At 42.6% G+C, this 24,311-nt stretch overlaps 1 protein-coding gene across 1 annotated transcript in view; it reads left to right on the top strand.

The window, feature by feature from the left end:
• LOC128516134 (histone H3-like) overlaps nucleotides 1–24,311 on the top strand; it is a 575,451-nt gene that overhangs the window by 314,223 nt on the left and 236,917 nt on the right. The window lies entirely within an intron of this gene.

Below are 24,311 nucleotides of genomic sequence, written 5' to 3'. Positions count from 1 at the left end.
TGTGTAAAAAAAAAACACTACTTTTAACTGGTAAAAACTAGCTCTGTTCTCAGCAACCTGTTTCCTTTACCATGTTACCATGTTCCTTTAAATGCTTATGATCTCTGCTGACCCCCCCACCCCCCCCAGTTCTGTGGGGCGTGTCTTCACAACACACGTGGGGTATAGCCACGGGAGTGTAGTCCAGTGCGGTCAATGCTTTGTAGGTAATGCAGTGCGAGCAATGCTTTGTGGGTAATGCAGTCCAAACTGAATATAGAGCCTGAGCCTGTTTTCTTAAGTAGTTTTTGGTTTAATTTAAGTACGGAACCTACGCGGAAGTTTGTAATATCGCCTGACAACACAGAAATGAAAAGAATGGACATGCATCGACTCGATTTCCTGAAATCCTGGCTGATGACCCCAGTGGCAAACCCTGTATCCCAAAAGGAGCTGAATTACAACCGAACACAAGAGTGCACAAGAAGCACAGTAGAACGTGCAATAGGCTTGCTGAAGGCTCGATGGCTGTGTCTGTCAGGCAGAGGAGGCATATTACAATACAAACCCAACAAGGTTTTGAATGTATAAATATTTAAAGTAAGTTTTAATTATATTTTAACTACAATATTTATAATATATAATAATTTTATTTATTATACAATATCAATTTGTACCGGATCGGTCGTGGCCCGGGTTAACAACGAAGAAGAAGAATTTGCTTTAGGTGTGCTATATAGTTAAAGCATGCAGTGTGCTGCATAATATTGCCATTAAAAACGGTATACCACTGGATGAGACGCCGATACAAGAAGATCGCCACATGGCAGAAAGTTTTGACCCCATGCCAAATGCTGTGGCCGTGCAACTAAGAGCAGGGATAATCGAACGGTTCTAAATCTAAAAAAGGTAATTTGAGGGCGTTTCTGTATGCAAATTTAAATTACTATGCACACGCACACAATTTAGAAGGAGTGCAATTTATCATCAGTCATTTTGTACAGCTGTGCGTACTCAGGTTTGAATACTCCCAACTTTCTTGTGTTAACGGCTGTTGGTATACGCACTAGTTTAGAGCTTGTTTTACGCACGCATGATAAATGAGACCCCAAGTTCTGCTTTGGACACAGGAGAAGTTCCTATCCCTCAGGGCGATTTACATTCCAGGGCACATGAATGTGGGAGCAGACTTACTGTCCAGACAAGCTGTGACGCACGGGGAATGGAGACTCCACCTCGAAGTAGTCAGTCAAATCTGGGAAGGATTCTTTACAACAGAGGTGGACCTCTTTGCCTCTCAAGAGACAGCACAATGTCCCTTCTACTACTCTCTGACTCATCCAGCTCCCCTGGGTCTGGACGCCATGGCCTCTATGTGGCCCAAATTACGCCTCTATGCGCTTCCTCCGATAGCTCTGCTCCCAGGAGTCTGGCAAGGGTCCGTCAACAGCGTTTGCGCCTGTTATTGATAGCGCCCCGATGGTCGACCAGAGTGTGGTTCTCGTACCTAATATCTCCCCTCGACGGCTCACCATAGGTGATTCCAGTAAGGAGGGATCTTCTGTCCCAGGCGCAGGGGACAATATTTCATCCCCGGCCCGAGCTTTGGAACCTTCAGGTTTGGTCCCTGAATGGGACCAACTAAGTCAAGCTGGTCTTTCAGCCAGCGTAATTGACACAATTCTAAGTGCTAGGGCTCCCTCCACTAGGAAAGCTTATGTGCTCAAATGGAATGTATTTGAAAGTTGGTGCATGAAGAAGCAGGTAGACCCAGTCCACTGAATTGTTTCAGTGCTAGAGTGTCTGCAGGAGAAGTTGTCCTTGGGCTTGTGCCCTAGTACGTACGTAGTCGCTATTTCAGCCTGCCACGTGTGGGAAAGCACCCTTTAGTTGCCCGTTTCATTCGTAGAGCTAAACGATTGAGGCCACCCATTAGAGCCACTGTCCCTTCATGGGATTTATCTATCGTGCTCGAAGGTCTAATCGACACCCCTTTCAAACCACTAGAGTCAGTGCCTGTCAGGTTTCTGACCCTTAAGATAGTTTTTCTGATGGCCATTACCTCTCTGAAGAGGATTGGAGATCTGCACGCCTTGTCAGTCTCCCCATCCTGCCTAGACTTTGCCCTGGGCTAAGTCAGGGCCATTTTGCATCCTCACCAGAACTATCTTCCGAAAGTTCCATTCTCAACCATGCACCCTGTTGTTCTTGAAGCCTTCTGTCCTCCACCTTTTACAGCTCCGGAGCAGGAGGGACTGCTCTCCTGAGAGAGGTCCTCTCCGCACACATTTGTTAGATTTTATAGCCTGGATGTTCATGCTACTTCAAGCTCACGGGTCCTCGAGTCAGCCTCTAAGAGATAGTTTTGAGACCTCCCCGGCCTTTGTGCGCACATGCTACACAACCTTGGGGTCCAGACACTTGCAGTGCGGCAGCGTTGGTATTCTCATTCCCATAGCGTTTTCCCACGCAGCATCGAGTGTAGCCTTTGAAAGGGAATGTCTCGGGTTGCTTTGCTATAACCCTGTCTGCCTGCGTGACCAGATGTCCCTTCAGACAAAATTGATCTGAGGAATGTTTCCGGTTTACTCCTGTTTATAACCTGCAGGTGCGTCTCATCAGATGACGTCACCTGACCGAGGTTATATAAGCCAAAATTTGGCGTGTTTGATACACACATGCTTCACAACCGGAAGCATGAAAAGATGTTCCCATAGCGTTTTCACCAGTATCGGGTCCTTCCATTTGGTCTAGCTCTCTCACCCACACATACACAAAATACATGGATGTAGTTCTGGCTCTTACGACTCCAGAGCATCCGTATTTGAATTACATGACTGGCTGGCCCAGTCTCAGTAGCTAGCGCTTCGACATCAGCATGTCGTCCTAGCTAATCTTTGTTTCTTAGGATTGAGATCCAATGCCATGAAAGCATGCTCTTTCCTGTTTAGAGGACAACATTTTTGGGTGTCACATGGAATTTGACTAGACCAGAAAGTGACCATCACTTTCAGAGATCTTAGCTCTCATGGCAGCTGTATCCACGGTGACACCTTTGGGCCTTCTGCACATGAGAGCATTTCAGTTGTGGCTAAGAACCAGGGGATTTCACTTTAGGGCCAATCCCCAATAAGGGCTACGCGCCAGGTGCTTCGTACACTTCCTATGTGGTTCCGACCCCAGTTTCTGACTCTGGGTCCCACTCTAAGTTCGTCTTGTCATCGCAGATGCTAATGACAGACGCTTTGCTCATGGGCTGGGGTGCGGTCTTAGATGACCGTCCAGCCCAAGGGAGCTGGAGAGACCATCTTTTTGCGCGGCACATCAATTGCCTCAAAATGATGGCTCTATTTCGGGCCCTAAAGCACTTTCTCCAGCAGTTGAGACTACCATGTCCTAGTGTGGGTGGACAACACTATGGCAGTCTCATATATTAATCGCCAGGGCGGATTGTGCTCGCGCCGCTAAATAGCTAGCGCACCAGATTCCTGTCCCTCAGGGCGATTTACATTCTGGGAAAATTTCATGTAGCGGAGGTGGACCTCTTTGCCTCGCAAGATCAGCAAATGTCCCCTTTACTACTCTCTGACTTCCAGCCCCTGCAACTGGACGCCTTGGCGGTCCCTGAACAGGACCAACTAAGTCAAGCTGGTCTTCCAGTCAGCGTAATTAAGACTATTCTAAGTGCTAGGGCTACCTCCCCTAGAAGAGCTTATGCCCTCAAATGGAATGTATTTGAAAATTGGTGCATGACGAAGCAGATAGACCCAGTACACTGTCAAATTGTTTGAGTGCTGGAGTTTCTGCAGGAAAAATCCAACTTACATCTCATTACACATCTGAGCAGTTGAGGGTTAAGGGCCTTACTCAAGGGCCCAACAGTGGCAAGTTGGTGGTTGTGGGGTTTGAACCTGGGATCTTCCGAACCGTAGTCCAATGCCTTAACCACTGAGCTACCCCTACCCCTGTTGAACCACTAGAGTCAGCGCCTCAGGTTTCTGACCCTCAAGATGGTTTTTCTAAATGGTGTTACCTCCTATCTGTCAGTCTCCCCATCCTGCCTAGACTTTGCCCCTGGACTAGTCAGGGCCATTTTGCATCCTCACTAACTATCTTTCAAAAGTTCCATTCCCAACATGCATCCTATTGTTTTTGAAACCTTCTGTCCTCTGCCTTTACAGCTTCGGAGCAGGAGAGACTTCACTCACTGTGTCCAGTACGTGCTCTTCAGATTTACGTCCACCGCATCAGCCAGTGGGGTAAGTCAGAGCAGCTTTTACATGTTTTGGGGCCACAAGCTGCGTGAGAGATGCTATTGCCCTCTCCTATGAGGTGCGTGGGCTCACTTCGCCTCTAGGAATCAGGGCTTATTTAACCAGGGGAATCGCCTCATCTATTGCACTAGCAAGAGGTATTCCCCTGCAGCAAGTGTGTGACGCGGAGGGTTGTCCTCTCTGCCACATTTATTACATTTATAGTCTGGATGTTCATGCTACTCCGGGCTCACGGGTCCTCGAATCAGCTACCCAGACATAGTTCTGAGACCTTCTTGGCCTTGTGCGCACACGCTACACAACCTTGGAGTCCAGACACTTGCAGTGCGGCGGTGTTGGTATTCTTATTCCCATAGCGTTTTCACGCAGCATCGAGTGTAGCCTTTGAAAGGGAACGTCTCGGGTTACTTTGCTGTAACCCTGTTCCCTGAAAAGGTGGGAACAAGATGCTGCGTCCCAATGCCGCACTGCCTACATGACCGGACGTCCGTTCAGACAAATCAATCTGAGGAATGTTTCCGGTTCACTCTATTTATAACCTGCAGGTGCGTCTTATCGGATGACGTCTGATAATGGTACAGACCCACCGAGGTTATAAAAGCCAAAAATTTGGCGTGTTTTATACACACATGCTTCACAACCAGCAACATGACAAGATGTTTCCCATAGCGTTTTTACGCAGCATCTCGTTCCCACCTTTTCAGGTAACAGGGTTACAGCAAAGTAACCCGAGACGTTTTAACTGTACTCTGCTTTAGACCATATTCCATCCTAAAAGAGAAACACATAAAATCACCATTATACTTTTTGCGGTTGTTTACGAAATCTGCATAACAAGTCTATGAAAGTTTTGTTCTAAAAAAAAAAATGCTGCATCGGCTCATTGTGGGAAACCTAAAAAACGTGAAGGCTGTGTGTATGATGTACATGGTGGTAATAAATCAGACAGAGACACATCTTAGTCTAAAGTCGCACTTTAATCCTAACACATATTAGCTGGTTATCCCTCCCGCCCGTCCCCTGTCCCCTTTCTCCCAGCCCCCTCCCACCCCCTCCCTATCCTCACCCTATACAACAGGCACACAGACAGCGATGTGTAACGGACAGTTCAACAGTTCTGAACAAAATCCAAAATGAGTTTACAATCCTCATGAAGTGACTCTGAGCTAAGGGAAAAAGAACACACAGACAAGGAGCAGGAAAAACATATCAGAGAATATACAAAGAGACCATCATTAGAGTCCATATCTACCAATATCAGCGTTTCTCATGAGCACAGTTTTCTGGAAAAAAATATGTGAATAATGAAAAGTTATGCATGTTTCATAAAAAATGTGAAGAAAGTGTAAGGGTGAAACTCTTTGGTTTTCAGTTGTGATTTTTTTACTTTTTTAAATATATAGAAGTATCTTTGCTGCCTTCAAAATACCTTTGGATTAAAGCTGTATTGTAAAACAAAAAGGAAAAATAAAGACTGAAATGGTACAGACTTTTTCTAAAGGAACACAATAGAGAAGAAAATCTTTGTTCTATGCTGTTTTTCATTACTATCCTTTTGTAATTCATTTGAAAAAGTGTGTGTGTGTTTGGTTTTTCCATGTGTGATCTTAAAAGAGTGTAAGAGACACTCCTGTTTATCTGATACTAAACTGAAAATGTTTTATGCATTTTGGTGGGTATAACCAAAAACAATATAGGACACATTATAATATAATTTCTGTCACTATATTTATTAAATAAATAATTAAACAAACAAACAAACAAACAAACAAACAAATTAATAAATAAATAGTTATGTGGAAAGCAAAGTGGTTTGTAATGCAGATTATTAACTACTGGCTGTATATGTGTACATGTGTCTGTGACATCATCTATCATAGGTGTTAAACTTTGGTATCACTCTATTTTTTCCACAGATAACCCATCACAAGTCCACACACACACACACACACGCACGCACGCATGCACACACACACAAAAAGACATTCACTGTGTTAAAAACAAGAGCAAATATAACTGTTATCTTGGCTTTAAAACATAAAAATTAGTTGTGTACTAACTTGCACAATTACATTATTACATGTCCATGTACAGTTATTTGTACATAATTGGCACATGACAGATTTTGTAAGAGAAACTGCTGTGGGTTGGTGCAACGGTAGTAAGGGGTTGCATTAAATTAAATTAAATTAAATACATTACTCTATAACCACATTAAAACCAATCAAACTAAAGTAAAGTTGGAACTTTTATAAGTCACTGAACATCTGGAAATTAGTGCATGACTTATGGGGAAGTTTTCTTTGCAATCAAGGCAACATGTTTGGCCAAATTAATATTTTTAATATTATCCATCTCCTGGATATCATTTATGCTCCAAACCTGTCTTTTTGGTATTTTACATAAGGTATGACTTGTGCAGTCAGGTACCTACATCGTTGTTTAGCTACATGTCTTCATTACACTGTTTTCGTTTGTTTGGGTTTGGTTGGTTTGGTTAGTTGCGTTTGGTCATTTTAGTTTGGTTTGGTTTGCTTTGGTTCTTTGGTTTGGCTTGGTTTGGTTTGGTTTATTTGGTTCGGTTTGGTTTGGCTTGGCATGGTTTGGCTTGGATTGGTTTGGACTGATTTGGCTTGGTTTGTTTGGTTTGGATTGGTTTGGTTTGTTTGGTTTGGATTGGTTTGCCTTAGTTTGTTTGGTTTGATTGGTTTGGATTGTTTTGGATTGTTTGGTTTGGTTTGGTTTAATTTGGTTTGGATTGTTTGGTTTAGATTGGTTTGGATTGGTTTGTTTGGTTTGGTTTGGATTGTTTGGTTTGGTTTAGATTGTTTGTTTTGGTTTGTTTTGGCTAGGTTTGTTTGGTTTGATTTGGATTGTTTGGTTTGGATTGGTTTGGCTTGGTTTGTTTGGTTTGGTTTTAATTGGTTTGGCTTGGTTTGATTTTGTTAGTTTGCTTCACTTAGCATGGTAAGCTGCCTCTTTTATTGACTGCTATCTGATGAATCATGGACCTGTGATATCTCCACCAAGTGAGCCCTAGGTGGCTTTTCCTTAGAATAGTGCTCCTTGTGGTGAACCACTAAATCACTGGTTCCCACCATATGCATAGTTCTGTATCCAGTTCCTCTGCATTGATCAGAGAAGCAACTATAAATACAAATGTTTCAGGCCAAAAATGAGCAGTAATGCGGATACAAAAAAAAGAAACCATATATGTAAATTTAAATAAAGTCAAATTTTGGGAGGCTGATGTGTTCAGAAAACACAACATTAGCTTAAACTTGGTCTAATGTGAGCTCATGTATGCAAAAGAGGGCAGACATCATACACTTTGAGTGAATTATATTGTTCTGTGGTGCAGAAAAAGTAGCACTCCAAAAAGATCTTTGAGGAGGGACAAATTAGCCTCCATCCTACAGAGTTGGTAACTGACATATGCAATGGCAGACTTTCTGGATGCTTACTGCATGACATCTTTCACTGATTCTGCCATCATTACAGAGAATTAATCAATCAGACCTCAGAGTTCCCTTTCAAAAGCTACACTCAATGCTGCGCGACAGCGCTATGGGAAACGATTCCTTGTGACCGGTTGTGAAGCACGTGTATGTCAAACACGCCAAATATTTTGGCATGTATAACCTCGGGCAGGTGACGTCAACCGATAAGGTGCACCTTGAGGTTATAAATAGGCATGAACCGGAAACGCCCTCAGATAATTTTCTCTTCAGGATCCATGTTGTGTGTGCGCGTGTGTGCAAGCATTTTTTTTTAACAGAAAGCGAAAATAGAAAGTGTCTTACTACTCACCAGAGTTAGACACAAGTTCGTCCCTCCGTGTAGAAGAATATCTCGCTAAGGGCGATCTCCACATTTTCTGTTTGAGTGTTTGGGGGAAGAGTACGCTATCCTCGGGTTTCAGGGAGCAGGTAAGTATTGCGATTTTCTCCCTATTAAAGTCCCGCGCGCTCGGGTTTGCCGTCTTAAAGCGAAACCGCGTCCCACAGCGCATTTCTTGCGTGCAAATCTGGCTGAGGCGCATGAGACAGGATTTTCCTTTTCCCTCGATCTCTTGCCGGATCATGAGTTTTGTACCTTCCACTTCTCCAGCGCGCTTCGGCGCTTCTTGAAGGGGGGAAGAACTATCTCTCTCGCTTCTGCGGAGATGGAAACTATCACTCCAGAGCGCTTCTCTAGTGATGAGCCAGTGTGTTAGTTGGTGTTAGAGGTGGTAACGCGCACACCTCGATTCGCCGTTAAAATTAATAAATTAAATAAATCCCCCAAGGTCAGCCGACAGGTGCCTGTCGGGTGGCCGGAGGAGGAGGGGCCTCAACGATGCCCCCCCCGCCCCCCTTCTGGCGACCTCCATGAGTTAACTCTTTCATGGAATAAGCCTTATTTATCCTGTGTATTTGTGCTATTGACATTTGATTTGTTCCAATGTCATGGATGAAAACATGGTCCTTTATGATGATGTCCCAGATCAGAGAGACGCTCATGGGCTATCTCTCTGCTGGGAGCTCATCCTCTTGGAAAAAATCCACACTCCCCACCAAACGTGTAGACTAACATCTTCGTTGGTGGGAGAAGATTTTTCAGGCAGCGGGTCAGCCTGGTGCAGCCCTGCACACAATGGCTTTGCAGGCATACCAGACTGACCTACTGGGAGCTGCACCTTTTAGAGAGGCCGGCAGAGTTGCTAACGGCAGACGTTTTTCCCTTAGGGGCTGAAGTGCGACCTTAGATGGCCGCCCAGCACAAGGGAGCTGAAGAGGTCATCTTCTCGCGTGGCACATCAATTCCCCTGAAACGATGACTCTATATCTGGTCCTGAAATACTCCCTCCAGCAGTCAAGAGGTTATCATGTCCTAGTGCGGACACTACGGCAGTCTTGTAAATATTGCCTGGGCAGACTAAGCTCGCGCCGCTAAGAAGACTAGCACACTAGATTCTGCTTTGAGGACAGGACCAATACTGTCCCTCAGGATCATTTACATTCTAGGACATGGCGAAACATGCAGACCCAGTCCACTTCCGAACCAATTCAAATTCAATTCAAATTCAATCAATTCAAATTTTATTTGTCACATACACAATCATACAGAGTACAATATGCAGTGAAATGATTTTGTGCGACCACCGAGTCGCGACGGCCTTCAGTGCTGGAGCTTCTACAAGAAAGTTGACCTCGGGCTTTTGCCCTAGTACACTCAGAACATACGTAGCGGCTTCTCGCCTACGTCCTGACTGATGGGGCTGGTGGAACGCACCCCTTAGTGTGCTTAGGCTTTGCCAACAGGCTAGGAAAAGCTTTTCTGCATTCTTACCCAACTATCTTCCACAGTTGAAGCCTTCTGTCCTCCGCCGTTAGCTCCGGAGCTGTGCCCAACTCATGCTCTTCAATTTATAGTGCACCCCCGCATTAGCCAGGGCCGTAAATTAGAGCAGGGTTTCATATGTCTTGGGGCCACGGCCGAAGGGCAGCCACCATTAGACGAGTTGGGTTAGAGATGCTAGTGCCCTAGCCTAGGAGGACAGGAAAAATTCTGTCCTTAAGGATCTTTTACATTCCAGGACATAAAACATTTAGACCCAGTCCACTGCCAAACTGTTCCAGTGCTGGAAGTTTCTGCAAAAAAAAAAAAAAAAAGCCGTTTTGCATTCTTACCCAACTATTTCCCACAGTCGAAGCCTTCTGTCCTCCGCCGTTAGCTCCGGAGCAGTAAGTCTTCATTCGCTGTGTCCAGCTCATTCTCTTCAATTTACAGCGCACCTCTGCATTAAGCCAGGGCCGTAAATTAGAGCAGGGTTTCATATGTCTTGGGGCTGCAGCCCAAGGGTGGCCGCCATTAGACGAGTCGGGTTAAAGATGCTAGTGCTCTAGCCTATGAGGCACGTGGCATACTTCGCCTCTAGTGATTAGGGCCGTTCGACCAGGAAGCTATTGCTCCGGCAATGGCATGCGGCAGGCTGCCTTTCCGCAAGACATCGGTCAGTCTTTATAGGGGGATGCCAGGCTCGTGGGTCCTCGAGTCAGCATCCCAGGATTATGTCTAGGACTCCTTGTGGGTACTGTGCGCACACTACACAACTCTGGGGTCCAGACACTTGCAGTGCGGCGAAGTGGGTATTCTCGTTCCCATAGCGCTGTCGCGCAGCATTGAGTGTAGCTTTTAAAAGGGATTACTTTGCTGTATCCCTGTTCCCTGAAAAAGCGGGAATGAGATGCTGCGCTCCAATGCCGCATTGCATGCGTGACTGGACATCCTTCAGACAAAATTGACCTGAGGGTGTTTCCGGTTCATGCCTATTTATAACCTCCAGGTGCACCTCATCGGTTGACGTCACCTGCCTGAGGTTATACATGCCAAAATATTTGGCGTGTTTGACACACACGTGCTTCACAACCGGTCACGAGGAATCGTTTCCCATAGTGCTGTTGCGCAGCATCTCGTTCCCGCTTTTTCAGGGAACAGGGTTACAGCAAAGTAACCCGAGACGTTGTCCTCAGCCAGGTTATTTATGGTTATGGGTTTGGCCTCTCAGATGGAAATAACTATGACGAACAACATACAAGAAATCCAATTATTAAAGAGTAGGTGTAAACATAAGTAGAAGGAAATGGTGCCCCTGTCATCTGGACATTATCTTTTTGGTGTCTAAGGTACTAACCACTCTATAGAAATGCAGAGGGACTCTAATTATGGGTTCATCTAAAGAACACGTTTTTGGTGGGAATCACTCGTGCAAAAAAAAAGGAAAATATGAGTCTTCTCTGCATATGCTGGTATGGCCAGATGATGCAGGATTTATCCTTTCAATTTAATTCAATTCAATTTTATTTGTATAGCGCTTTTAACAATTGTCATTGTCGCAAAGCAGCTTAGCTTTACACAACCAATGAAATTATGGAAGTTTGTATGAAATGTGAATCCACTGTCACACCACCCACAGGTGTTTGGTATAAACTTCCAGGAAAGAGAACCAGTTGAGCTGTCTTTACTATGCCCAGTGATCTCCTTACGCCATATACATTGTGTGACACTATAGTGTCCACCTATCTAAGCAAAGCCTGAATGGTAGACACCATCACTTTAACCAACAGACATGCCGAATACCCAGCTTGCATGGAGTGTCTCCTTATTATGGGTTTCAGGAGGTCTGCATTATTAGCACCTGGGCATGAACCATGCACTTTTATTTATAAACCAGCAGTCATATTATTAAGCCACCCTTCTCACAATGCTTTTGCTAAGGTGAAACAGATGGTTAGCCAATGACAAACCAATGGGATTATAAGAAAAGGTGTAATAGCCATGGAGTAGTGTGGTATTTAAAAGCAATACCAAATCATTCCACCACCTGGGGATTTAGTGGTAGGGGACTGGAGTGTGTTTAACTGTCATCCTTGAAACTTATCCAATGTCCACAGAACCGCAATTACATAAGGGACTAACATTTTGTTCCTAAAGTCGCTTTATATCTGTCCCGTTTGCATTATAGATATGTAAATAAATCATTAATACATAAAGAAAAAAAATTAAGATAAATACTACCATACAAATCATCACACAAAACTGTTTTGGTCTGAAGTCAGCGTCATCATCATCATCATCATTTCATAAGTTTTTTTTTCTTCACAGCCTTTTTATGTTAGCGATAAGTTCGCTTCTTTCCTACAAAATCTATTGAAACACTAACGGGTACATTCCCTCTAGACATGTATATCAACTGTCTGTATATATACAGTTGAATTAAGTCCCTCCCACCCACTAAACTTGCCACTTCCTGTTGCAGCTTGAGCTTAATCATTGGTTTCTTGTTGAACTTGTTCTCATGTCTTCACTGAGACGATGTCGAGTAGCTTCTCACTGTGCTCTGGTGAGACGAGGGACAGAAGGTGAGTGGGACAACTGGTTCATTTCAGTTTGGTTTGTATGCTGGAGAATAATTTTCTAACACACACACACACACACACACACAGAAATCAACAAGCATTCTTCAATACACTCCTACAATCTCTCTGAGCACCAGTGCAGGTAGTTACTGCCTCCCTTTATCCACTTTTCATTGGTTTGGCTGCTATTTGGCTCATTTTAAGTTTTACAAAAAGGTTTCGCTTTTGTTGTTGTTGTTTTTTTTTTTTTTTTTACAACATTCTCGATAAACTTGGAAGCTACATTTTCACAGTAATAGTTTAAACTCCCCACGTTGAGATTAAAACAACATATCAAAATAGGCAATACGTTATCCTAATCATCCCAAAAATAGAAAGAATAAGACAAGGTTATCGAGCATCAACATATAAAGCAAGAAAAGAATAAAATATATACTGTATGTATTTTAAGTTCAGTACAGTGAGGTCAATAAATATTCCTCAGGAATCTGAGGAAAAAAAACCCTAACAACAATGTCAAACATGACGTGTAGGAACGGAGGTAGGAGGAGAAGTGCGTGGAGCTAGCACGTTGCTGACGCTAACCAAGGATCAGCGCGTCCTCTTCATCCTCCCCAGATTTGCTCATTGCATTGAATTGATTTCTTTTTTCTGTGGTGCTCAGTTTTCATTTTAAATCATGTTTTTTCTTCTTTCTTTTTGGTTTTGGTTTGTTCCTTGTGTTGAAAAAAAGTAAAAAGAAAAAAAAAATCAACACTAGTGATGCTTTGTTCTCAAAGGCCTTTTAAAGAGTGTGTATAGAACTTCTCCATCTTACACTGGCATGCTTGTTTTTCTCGATTTGACCCTTTTTTCCTCTTTCCAACACACACAAACACACACACACACACACGAAAGAGAGGATTCACGAGGAAGCATCAGTGTTTTAGCTGTTCGATGTCGATTGTGTGTTTTCCTTCGGACGTATCTGAGGTGGTCTCGTCTGAGCGCCTGCTTGCTGATGCCACAAGGACAGACGAATGCTTTGGTATCAAGAGACGGAGAGAATGAGTCTGAGATGATTCTGATGGAATCAGGATGCTGAAGGGTTTGCAGTGCTGAAACAGACACTCAGCTCACCGGGCCTCCGATGCAGACGATGGTTATACAGTCAAATAGTGATGATTTGAAAAGATCGGGAATAATGTCCATCTCTAACTGAGTAACTCTATTAAACTTACGGTAGAGGTAGATTGAGAAAAGATGTAAGTGTCAATAAAATAAAATAAAGAAAGAAAAAAATGGAGAACCTGTATACGTGGAGCTGATGACATGATCCTGCACGAGTCAGGTTTTCTCAGGTCTTTTATGTAAAGCTTTTCTTTCCGATTAGTTTTTTTTTTTTTTGGTTTCAGTTTTTGGTGTTTTGGTTTTTGGCAATTTTGGCATGTTTTGTTATTGAGTCTTTTTTCTCAAGATATACATATATATTTTTTGGTTTTATCCACAGACAGCAGTCAAATATCTTCCTCTCCTTCCTTCCCTCCATTTATCCCTTGCCACACTGGGCTCGAGCTTACCTTATCTCCAGCTGTGTGTTTTTTCATTTTTAATTAGTAAGTGTACGTTATTGTTTATGGCCAACAAAAGAAGCTCAGCAGCTGTGTCGTTTAAAACATACTGACCGATACATTTCTTTCTTCATTCACCCCAGTTCCATCTTCATGTTTTCTTATTTATTCTTCTCTTGTTCAGGATATTTTTTGGTATTTTAGAAGAAGGAGAGGTGGAGAGAAATAGACTGGAGTGAGAGATGGCTTTTTTTTGTCTCAGCTGCATCTGACTCCTCCCCATCGCCGTGTATGTGGCGTCACTCGGCCATTGCCCCTCCCAGGGGTGGTGGAGAGGCTTCACTGAACGAGCAGTAGGATGCAGGGCTCGAGCACAGCGAGGCGGAGCAGGAGTCCGGGCTCATGTGGCTGACACTGGAAGGTGAACATGCACGTGCTGCGCTGTGCAATCCTGCCCCGGTGCCAGTGGGCAGGGGCAATAAAGTGGGGCGGTTAAGAAAAAGGGAGGAGCATAGTCCCAATCCTGAAGCTGCAGCTCCACCCAGAAACATCTGACTGCTGCTCTCTAAAGCTGAAATGGACATATGACCTCCTCTGGCAGCCAGAGCTGTAAAAAAGTGATACAGAATTATACACAATCTAAATATGTATATTAATCTGTGATAGGAAAGCTAAATGATATATTTCTGCTTGATATACTGTATGTCCTTATTAAATTTTATCCATCTATCCATCTAGAAACTTCTGTGGCCCAACTAGGAACTCTGGAGGCCAATGATAACCATTGTATTTATTCACACATGGGAATTTTTTTGGTAACGCCAATTAGCCTGCATGTCTTTGGACTGTGTGAGGAAACCGGAATACCCAGAGAAAATACAAACTCCATGCACACAGACCCAGAGGAGGAATCAAACCTGGTGAACCCAGAGGTGCCAGGTGACAGTGCTAACCACTAAGCCACCCAAATTAAAATTTTATTTGTCACGTGACCATACACAGTATAATATACAGTGAAATGCTTATATAACTGTTCATGACCTAAAGAAATAAAGGTAGGGTAGAGTTAAATGAAATTGCACTGAGAGAAATGTAAAATTTAAATATTTAAATATTTTGGGTGAGTGTACAAATGTACAAAATGTATTATATGTAAAGATATAATAAAAATCCTCTGATCATAGTGGGTATCAGTATTAGGAAAATACAACAAATTTTTGATCAATTCACTGTGCTATTATTTATTTAACAAGAATCGAGGTTAAAAAATGTGAGCAATATTAAGTACCCCATTAGTGCTTCTATGGGATTAAAGTGAGTAGGTTGCAGCCAGGTGCTGCTTATCATCAGCCCTTGATTAATTGATCATCAACAGGTCTGCAGACCTCTATAAAAGCAGACGTTTTGGCAATTTGCTGGTCTGAAGCATTCAGGTGTCTTCTTCTTCTTTGTCTTTCGGCTGTTCCCTTTCAGGGGTCGCCACAGCGAATCATCTGCCTCCATCTAACCCTATCCTCTGCATCCTCTTCTCTCACACCAACTAACTTTATGTCCTCTCTCACTGCATCCAAAAATCTCCTCTTTGGTCTTCCTCTAGACCTCCTGCCTGGCAGTTCAAACCTCAGCATCCTTTTACCGATATATTCACAATCTCTCCTCTGAACATGTCCAAACCACCTCAATCTGGCCTCTCTGACTTTATCTCCAAAACATCTAACGTGGGTTGTCCCTCTGATAAACTCATTCTTAATCCTATCCATCCTTGTCACTCCTAAAGAGAACCTCAACATCTTCCGCTCTGCTACCTCCAACTCTGCCTCCTGTCTTTTCTTCAGCGCCACTGTCTCTAAGCCGTAGAGCATTGCTGGTCTTACCACTGTCCTGTACACCTTTCCTTTCATTCTCGCTGATACTCTTTTATCGCACAACACACCTGACACTTTTCTCCACCCATTCCAACCTGCCTGTACCTGCCTTTTCACCTCCTTTGAACACTCTCCGTTGCTCTGGACCGTTGACCCTAAGTACTTAAAATCCTGCACCTTCTTTACCTCTGCTCCTTGTAGCCTCACCGATCCTCCTGGGTCCCTCTCATTTACACACATGTATTCCGTCTTGCTGCGGCTAACATTCATTCCTCTGCTTTCCAGAGCATACCTCCACCTCTCCATATTTTCTTCCACCTGTTCCCTGCTATCGCTACAGAGCACAATGTCATCTGCAAACATCATAGTCCATGGGGACTCCTGTCTTACCTCATCTGTCATCCTGTCCATCACCAGAGCAAACAAAAAGGGTCTTAGAGCCGATCCTTGATGCAGACCCACCTCCACCTTGAACTCTTCTGTCACACCTACAGCACATCTTACCACTGTCTTACAGCTCTCATACATGTCCTGCACCACTCTAACATACTTCTCTGCCACTCCAGACTTCCTCATACAATACCACAGCTCCTCTCTTGGCACCCTGTCATACGCTTTCTCTAAATCTAAAAAGACACAATGCAACTCCCTGTTACCTTCTCTGTACTTCTCCGCCAGCATCCTCAAAGCAAATACTGCCTCTGATGTACTCTTTCTAGGCATAAAACCATATTGCTGCTCACAAATGCTCACCTCTGCCCTTAACCTAGCTTCCACTACTCTTTCCCACAGCTTCATTGTCTGGCTCATTAGCTTTATACCTCTATAATTGCCACAGCTCTGCACATCTCCCTTGTTCTTAAAAATTGGCACCAATACACTTCTCCTCCATTCCTCTGGAATCCTTTTACTGTCCAAGATCTTGTTAAACAAACTTGTCAGAAACTCTACTGCCACCCCTCCTAAGCACTTCCATACCTCCACAGGTATGTCATCAGGACCAACAGCCTTTCCACTCTTCATCCTCTTCAATGTTCTTCTCACCTCACTTCTACCAATATTTGCTACTTCCTGTTCCACAACAGTCACCTCTTCTACTCTTTGTTCTCTTTCGTTTTCCTCATTCATCAACTCCTTAAAGTACTCCTTCCATCTTCCCATCACCCTCCTGGCATCTGTCAGTACATTTCCATCTCTATCTTTAATCACTCTAACCTGCTGCACATCCTTCCCATCTCTATCTCTCTGCCTTGCCAACCTGTACAGATCCCCCTCTCCCTCCTTACTGTCTAGCCTAGCATACAAGTCCTCATATGCTCTTTGTTTGGCCTTTACCACCTCTACCTTCACCTTACTCTGCATCTCCCTGTACTCCTGTCTACTCTCTTCAGTCCTCTCAGTGTCCCACTTCTTCTTAGCTAGCCTCTTTCCCTGTATACACTCCTGGACTTCCTTATTCCACCACCAAGTCTCCTTGTCCACTTTCCCCTACCTGATGATACACCAAGTACCCTCCTACCTGTCTTCCTGATCACATTGGCTGTAGTTGTCCAGTCAACTGAAAGCCCCTCCTGACCACCCATAGCCTGTCTCAATTCCTCCCTAAAGACTTCACAACATTCTTCCTTTCTCAACTTCCACCACTTTGTCCTCTGCTCTGCCTTTGTCCTCTTCGCCTTCCTCACCACCATGGTTATTTTACACACCACCATTCTGTGTTGTCTGGCTACACTCTCCCCTACCAACACTTTGCAGTCACTGATCTCTTTCAGGTTACAACGTCGACACAAGATGTAGTCGACCTGAGTGCTTCTGCCTCCACTCTTATACGTCACCCTATTTTCCTGCCTCTTCTGGAAGAAAGTATTTACTACTGCTATTTCCATCCTCTCTGCAAAGTCCACCACCATCTGTCCTTCTACATTTCTGTCCTGAAGACCAAACCTGCCCATCACATTTTCATCACCTCTGTTCTCTTCCCCAACATGTCCATTGAAGTCTGCACCAATCACCACTCTCTCACCTCTGGGGATGCTCTGCATCACTTCATCTAACTCACTCCAGAATTTCTCCTTCTCTTTTAACTTACATCCTACCTGTGGGGCATAACCACTAACAACATTGAACATTATCCCTTCAATTTCCAGCTTCAGACTCATCACCCTATCTGATACTCTCTTCACCTCTAGAACATTCCTTACAAACTCCTCTTTTAGAATAACTCCTACTCCATTTCTTTTCCTATCCACACCATGGTAAAACAATTTGAACCCTGATCCTAAGCTTCTAGCCTTGCTACCTTTCCACCTGGTCTCCTGGACACACAGTATATCCACCTTCCTTCTCTGCATCATATCAACTAACTCTCTTCCCTTCCCTGTCATGGTCCCAACATTCAAAGTCCCTACTATCACTCCTAAACTCTTGCCTTTCCTCTTCTCTCTCTGCTTTCGAACACGGCTTCCTCCTCTCCTTCTTCGACCAACAGTAGCCCAATTGCCACCAGCACCCTGTAGGTCAACAGCACCAGTGGCGGTCGTTGTTAACCCGGGCCACGACCAATCCGGTATGGGAATTATATTCGTGATTCGCATCATTGATTTGGCAAGTGTTTTACGTCGGATGCCCTTCCTGACACAACCCTCTGCATTTATCCAGACTTGGGACTGGCACAAGAAGACACTGGATTGCGCCCCCCCCCCCGTGGTTGCAATGGTCTGAAGCATTCAGGTGTGTGTAACACAAAGAAATGAGGGGAAGACAAAAGCAATGCCTCAGAGAAACAATTGTTGCTGCACATCAATCAGGAAAAAGATAAAACCATTTCCGAACAATTTGGAGTTCAACACTCTCCAGTGCGAAAAATTAGTGTAAATTAAGTGTAAAACATTTAAGACAATTTGAGCCAATCTTCCCAGCAGTGGACATCCAATGTCATTCACCCCAAGGTCGGACTGTGCAATGCTCAGAGAAATACAAAACAAACCCAAAAGCTACATCTCAGAACCTACAGTTCTCACTTAGCATGTTACATGTTAAAGTTCATGACAGCACAATTAGAAGAAGTGTGAACAAGTATGGTTTGTTTGAAAAGGTCACCGGGACACAGATTCTTCTGCTTAAAACAACACGGAAACACTACTGAGGTTCACAAAAGTGCATCTGAACAAACCACAAGAGGAGCCTTAATGTCCAGCGCCATGTTTGGCAAAAAAACAAAAACAAAATGCATTTCAACAGAAACACCCCAAACCCCCTGTCACACATGATGGTGGAAGCGTGATGATTTGAGCTTGTTTTTCAGCCACAGGACCTGGGCACCTTGTGGTCATTCAGTCGACCATAAACCTCTCTGTATACCAGAGTATTCTAGAGGCAAATGGGAGGGGTTTCGATGTTGGGAGGATGATGTGAAGGACTGATACCTTTATACAAGAATTTATTACTATAAGTTATTGCTGCTAAAGGTGGAGTTGAATCAACAAGCTATTGAATCATGGGGGTATTTAGTATTGCCCACCTTTTTTATGGCTTCATTTTTATTAAATAATCAATGGCATGGTCAATTCCACTCAAGTTTAAGAGTTTTCCAAGGAAGACATGTGCCCCTGAATGCTGAACATGCTACATCTAAAAATAAAATACCTAGCACTCATCTACAGTATGATGACGCTTACCAGATATTTCCATACACTTCAGAAAAAAATACAAAAACTTTTTTTTCTTTACTGCCAAACATTAAATCAAAGTAAACTTTTTCTGTTTTAGATCAACAAATATTAACATATTTTTTGCATTTGTTAAATGTAATTCAGAATCGAGCGAGAGAGAATTTTTATGTATTTTTTTAGCACTTTCATCAAAGTCAGAAGTATACATACACTAAGTTTGTGTCTTTAAACAAAAGGAAACTCCAGATGATTCAATTCTGAGCTTAAAAAGCTTCTGATAGGTTAATTGATTCCATTTGAGTTAATTAGTGGCACATCTGTGGATGCACCTCAAACACAGTGCCTTTTTCTCAGATATCATGGGAAAACCAAGAGAAATCAACCAAGTCATCAGGAAAAGAACTGTGAACCTCCACAAGTGTAGCTGAAAGGTTCCCCTGGAAGGAGAAAGCTATTACTTCAAAACCACCATAAAAAAGCCACACTACAGTTTGCAACTGTACATAGGGACAAAACTCTTAATTTCTGGTGACACGTGGTCTGACGAAACAAAAATTGAACTGTTCGGCCATAATGATAAACGGTATATTTGAAGGGAAAGGGGCGAAGCTTTAAAGCCTCAGAACACCATCCTAACTGTGAAGTATGGAGATGGTGGTATAATGTTGTGGGGCTGCTTTGCTGCAGAAGGAACTGGTGCACTTCACAAAATAGATGGCATCATAAGAAGAGAAAATTATGTGGATATATTGAAGCATCATCTGAAGACATCAAGCAGAAAGTTAAAGCTTGGGTGCAAATGGGTCTTCCAAATGGACAATGACTCCAAGCAATTAGTTACAAAATTGCTTAAGGACAACAAAGTCAAGGTGAGTGGCCATCACAAAGCCCTGATCTCAATCCCATAGAAAATTTGTGGGCGGCACTGAAAAGGCGAGTGCGAGCAAGAAGGCCTACAAACCTGACCCAGTAACACCAGTTCTGTCAGGAGAAGTGGGACAAAATTCCAGCAAGCTATTGCAGAAAGATCTCCAATTTTCTGACTGGCAGACCACAGGCAGTAAGGATGGGCGGACATGTCTCAGCCTCCCTCACTCTCAGCACTGGAGCCCCCCAGGGTTGTGTTCTGAGCCCCCTGCTGTACTCTCTGTACACCCACGACTGCGTGGCCACTACCAGCTCCACCACCATCATCAAGTTTGCTGACGACACTGTTGTGGTGGGCCTGATCACGAACAACGATGAGACGGCCTACCTGGAGGAGGTTGGAAGTCTGGAGAACTGGTGCCAGAGAAACAATCTCCTCCTGAACGTCAGTAAGACAAAGAAGCTGATAGTGGACTTCAATACAAAGCAGGTGAGGAACTACCAGACCCCCGTCATCAACAGGAGCCCAGTGGAGAGAGTGGACAGCTTCAGATACCTCGGTGTTCACATCACGCAGGACCTGGCATGGTCCTGTCACATCAACACCGTGGTAAAAAAGGCCCGGCAGCGTCTCTACCACCTCAGACGCTTGAGAGACTTTAGACTGCCCTCCAAGGTGCTCAGGAATTTCTACTCCTGCACCATAGAGAGCATCCTGACGGGAAATATCACGACCTGGTTCGGGAACAGCACCATGCAGGACAGACGAGCTCTACAGAGGGTGGTGCGATCAGCTGAGCGCATCATCCGCATCGAGCTCCCTGACCTGCACTCAATCTACAGCAAGCGGTGCTTGACCAAGGCCAGGAAGATCGTGAAGGACCTCAGCCACCCCAATAACGGACTGTTTACTCTGTTGCGGTCTGGGAAGCGATTCCGCTCCTTGAAGGCCAACACAGAGAGACTAAGGAGGAGCTTCTTCCCGCAGGCGATAAGGTCTCTCAACCACAACCACGAACTAACACAATCTTTTCATAATTGATCAAATCTATCAATCTTTTTACATCCATGAACACTATGGACAATTACACGCTCACCTTCCTTCATATCTACACTACATGTTGTACATTTACATCCTGGACCATTGCACAAAGACACTTTAATAACTTTGCACACCTACCTTCACAACTACACTACATGTTTACGGTTACATCCTGGACCAGTGCACAAAGACACTTTAATAACCTCTGCACAAAGACACTTTGTTCTATGCATATTTGCACACACAGTACAGTATATTTCAATTTGTACAGTATATTTCTATTTTTATGCACATTATATTTCTATGTACAGTATATTTCTATTTTTATGCATATCATATTTCTATTTTTATTTTTAGTTCCATTTTTTTCTAGCACATTTCTATTTTTATTTTTAGTTCTATTTTTTCCTAGTTTAATTGAATTTTTTTATTTAATTTCTATCGTATTCTTTTATTTATATTTATTTCTTATTTGTAAACTTTAATTCTCTTTTAGGGTCAATAGCAGTCGTATAATACATTTCACTACATTTCGTACTGTGTATGTTTGTGTATGTGACAAATAAAATTTGAATTTGAATTTGTGGAAGGATACCCGAAACGTTCAGCCCAAGTGAAACAGTTTCGAGGCAATTATACCAAATAACAACAAAGTATATGTACATTTTTTGACTGAATAATGTAACATATAATTATATATTAATTTCCATCAAATTATCCCTCGCTCGATTCTGACATTTAACAAATGCAAAAAAATATGTTAATATTTACTGATCTAAAACAGAAAGTTTGACAGTTTGACAATGAAGAAAAAAGGTTTTAAGTTTTGTGCTTTTTTTTTCTGAAGTGTATGTAAATATCTGGTTTCAACTATATATATGACCTGTAGAACAGAGCAATCAAATGCTGCACCGCTTGTTAGTAAGGAGAATAAGCTCAGCGAGCTCTCATTAAAGCGGCGTCATAGCAGAAGTACTTCTCTTATACACACATTCAGCTGTAGTCTAAAACAAATAAAAGGAAGTGCCACCTTGTGGTGTTGTTTGCTATTACCACGTGTGCACATTACTAAACCTCTGACTGCTTCAGTATATCAGTCAGTATTGAATAAAAAAATATAAACAGCTATTGCACATCAATGTTTGGTGTAAAGGTTCTGCGTAAGTTTAGTCAAATGAATTAGGAGGAGTTGTGGTTAGAGGAAAAATGTAATGATGACACTAATGAGAGATGACGGATATTAATCCCCACCATCTCACCTATGCTCCACAGACAAGCGACACAATAAAACTACAGTGGAACCTCGGATGAGCAAGATGAGCAAAGATTTTTAAGAAATTTGACAGCAGTGATCCCGTTAGTGTGTCGCTCAATTGAGTGTCATTAGAGAGATTTCTTGTGTTTTTTTTTTTTTTGTTTTTTTTGAAAAAAAAACAGTGTTTCCATTGTGTGTGAAAAGAGTGGAGGAAGGGTCTGAGACGAGAAGGGGGAAAGGGACGCTTACTTTAGATTCTCTCTCTCTCACACACACACACACACACACACACACACACAGCGCCTCTGTGGAAACACTTACCTGTCGGGGTTTATTTTTACTTTTTTTAAGGTAAAGTGTAGTTTAATTTGTTTTAGTTTTTTAGGCTGTGGAACGAATAATTTGAATTTGGTTTACAAGTGTTTTGGAATGTGAGCCCACTTCTGGAACGAATAATGCTCGTAATCCAAAGTTCCACTGTATTTGTAATATACCTACACCTGCACTTCTCTTTCTCATTTTTCAGAACCTGGAACAGTAGCTAACAAAGCCTTTTTACTCTCAAATGAAAAGATGAGACAGTAGAAAATAAGAGCAAACTTTAAATGAATAAGACAAACACACTCATCACACAAACATACAAATATGTGAACAAGCCAGTGATACAGAAGCGACACTACACACTTCCCCTGCAGCTTCTAATAACCGTGATGATATCAGTGTTTATATCCAAAGCGTTCTCGAAACAGAAGCAATAACACTTGTACAATGATTAACTTTTAAATTTAACTTTTAAATGAAAGTATTGTATAAACAACAAATGTACTGATATTGGAACATCTGTTCTATCCCTCCCCCTTTTCTTCTTTTTCCTCCCTCATTCACAAACCTTGTATCGTAGCCAGAGGATGGCTGCTCATGAGAGCCTGGTTCATGCTTGTGCTTACACCCATCATCGAGTTCCTGGAATGGCACATTTATACGTACACACACACACACACACACACACACACACACACACACACACATTTATACATGTAGGGAAATGCATGGACTATCAAAGGATTGTGAAACCCCACAATATCAAAATGTAGAATCATTCCAGAGGGGGCCATTATTTTTATCACACAGGCATTTGTTATTCAGCAGGAAACAATTTGGAACTGAATTTTTCAGAATTACATTCTCATCAGTCTGAACACACTGATAAAGAATTGTTTTGGATTTTTATGACAATTGTCACATCCACTAGATATGAGGAGAAGATTTAAATTTCACTATGAAATAAATAAATAAACTGATCCACATCTACGTGGACGTGCAGCTCAGGGGAATCTGGAGCTCCATGACTGAAGAACATCTCTCACTATTCAAGAATGAATCTAGATTTTAAATACAAAAACAGGAAATATTTAGTTATTTATTCATATATTTACCTTAGATGTCCACACATGATGTCTTTGATCCTATAAAAGTGTACATTAAACTATGTATTTATAATTAGAAACAAATATATATTTAAATGAAAAGGAAGGAAAAAAAGAAACACCAATATGTGTGTGTGTGTGTGTGTGTGTGTGTATTTTTATTATTTTTTTGCATGTATTTCTGTTGATGAACAATACATTTTTTTCTCTTCCAAGTGGTTGAGGTTAATGCGTCCTGCTACAAGTATCAATACAATAATAATAAAAAATAAATAAATAAGTAAGCCACCGAAGTGCTAGCTTTATTTAAAATGTTAAAAGGGTACTTTTTAAGACACTGTGACATCTGGTGGATTTTTTCTTTCTTTTTTTTTTTGATAAAATGTGCTCTACTGAAATGTTACATTAGACCAAAGAATGTTAAAATGTCAATATGATAAATCAATCCCTTTATATATCCTCCAGTGGAGTGTAACACTC

The sequence above is a fragment of the Clarias gariepinus genome, chromosome 28 (genome assembly GCF_024256425.1).
Source record: "Clarias gariepinus isolate MV-2021 ecotype Netherlands chromosome 28, CGAR_prim_01v2, whole genome shotgun sequence".
Lineage (NCBI taxonomy): Eukaryota > Metazoa > Chordata > Actinopteri > Siluriformes > Clariidae > Clarias > Clarias gariepinus.
Note: the sequence above shows the minus strand (reverse complement) of the source record. Positions and strands in the feature narration are given on the sequence as shown.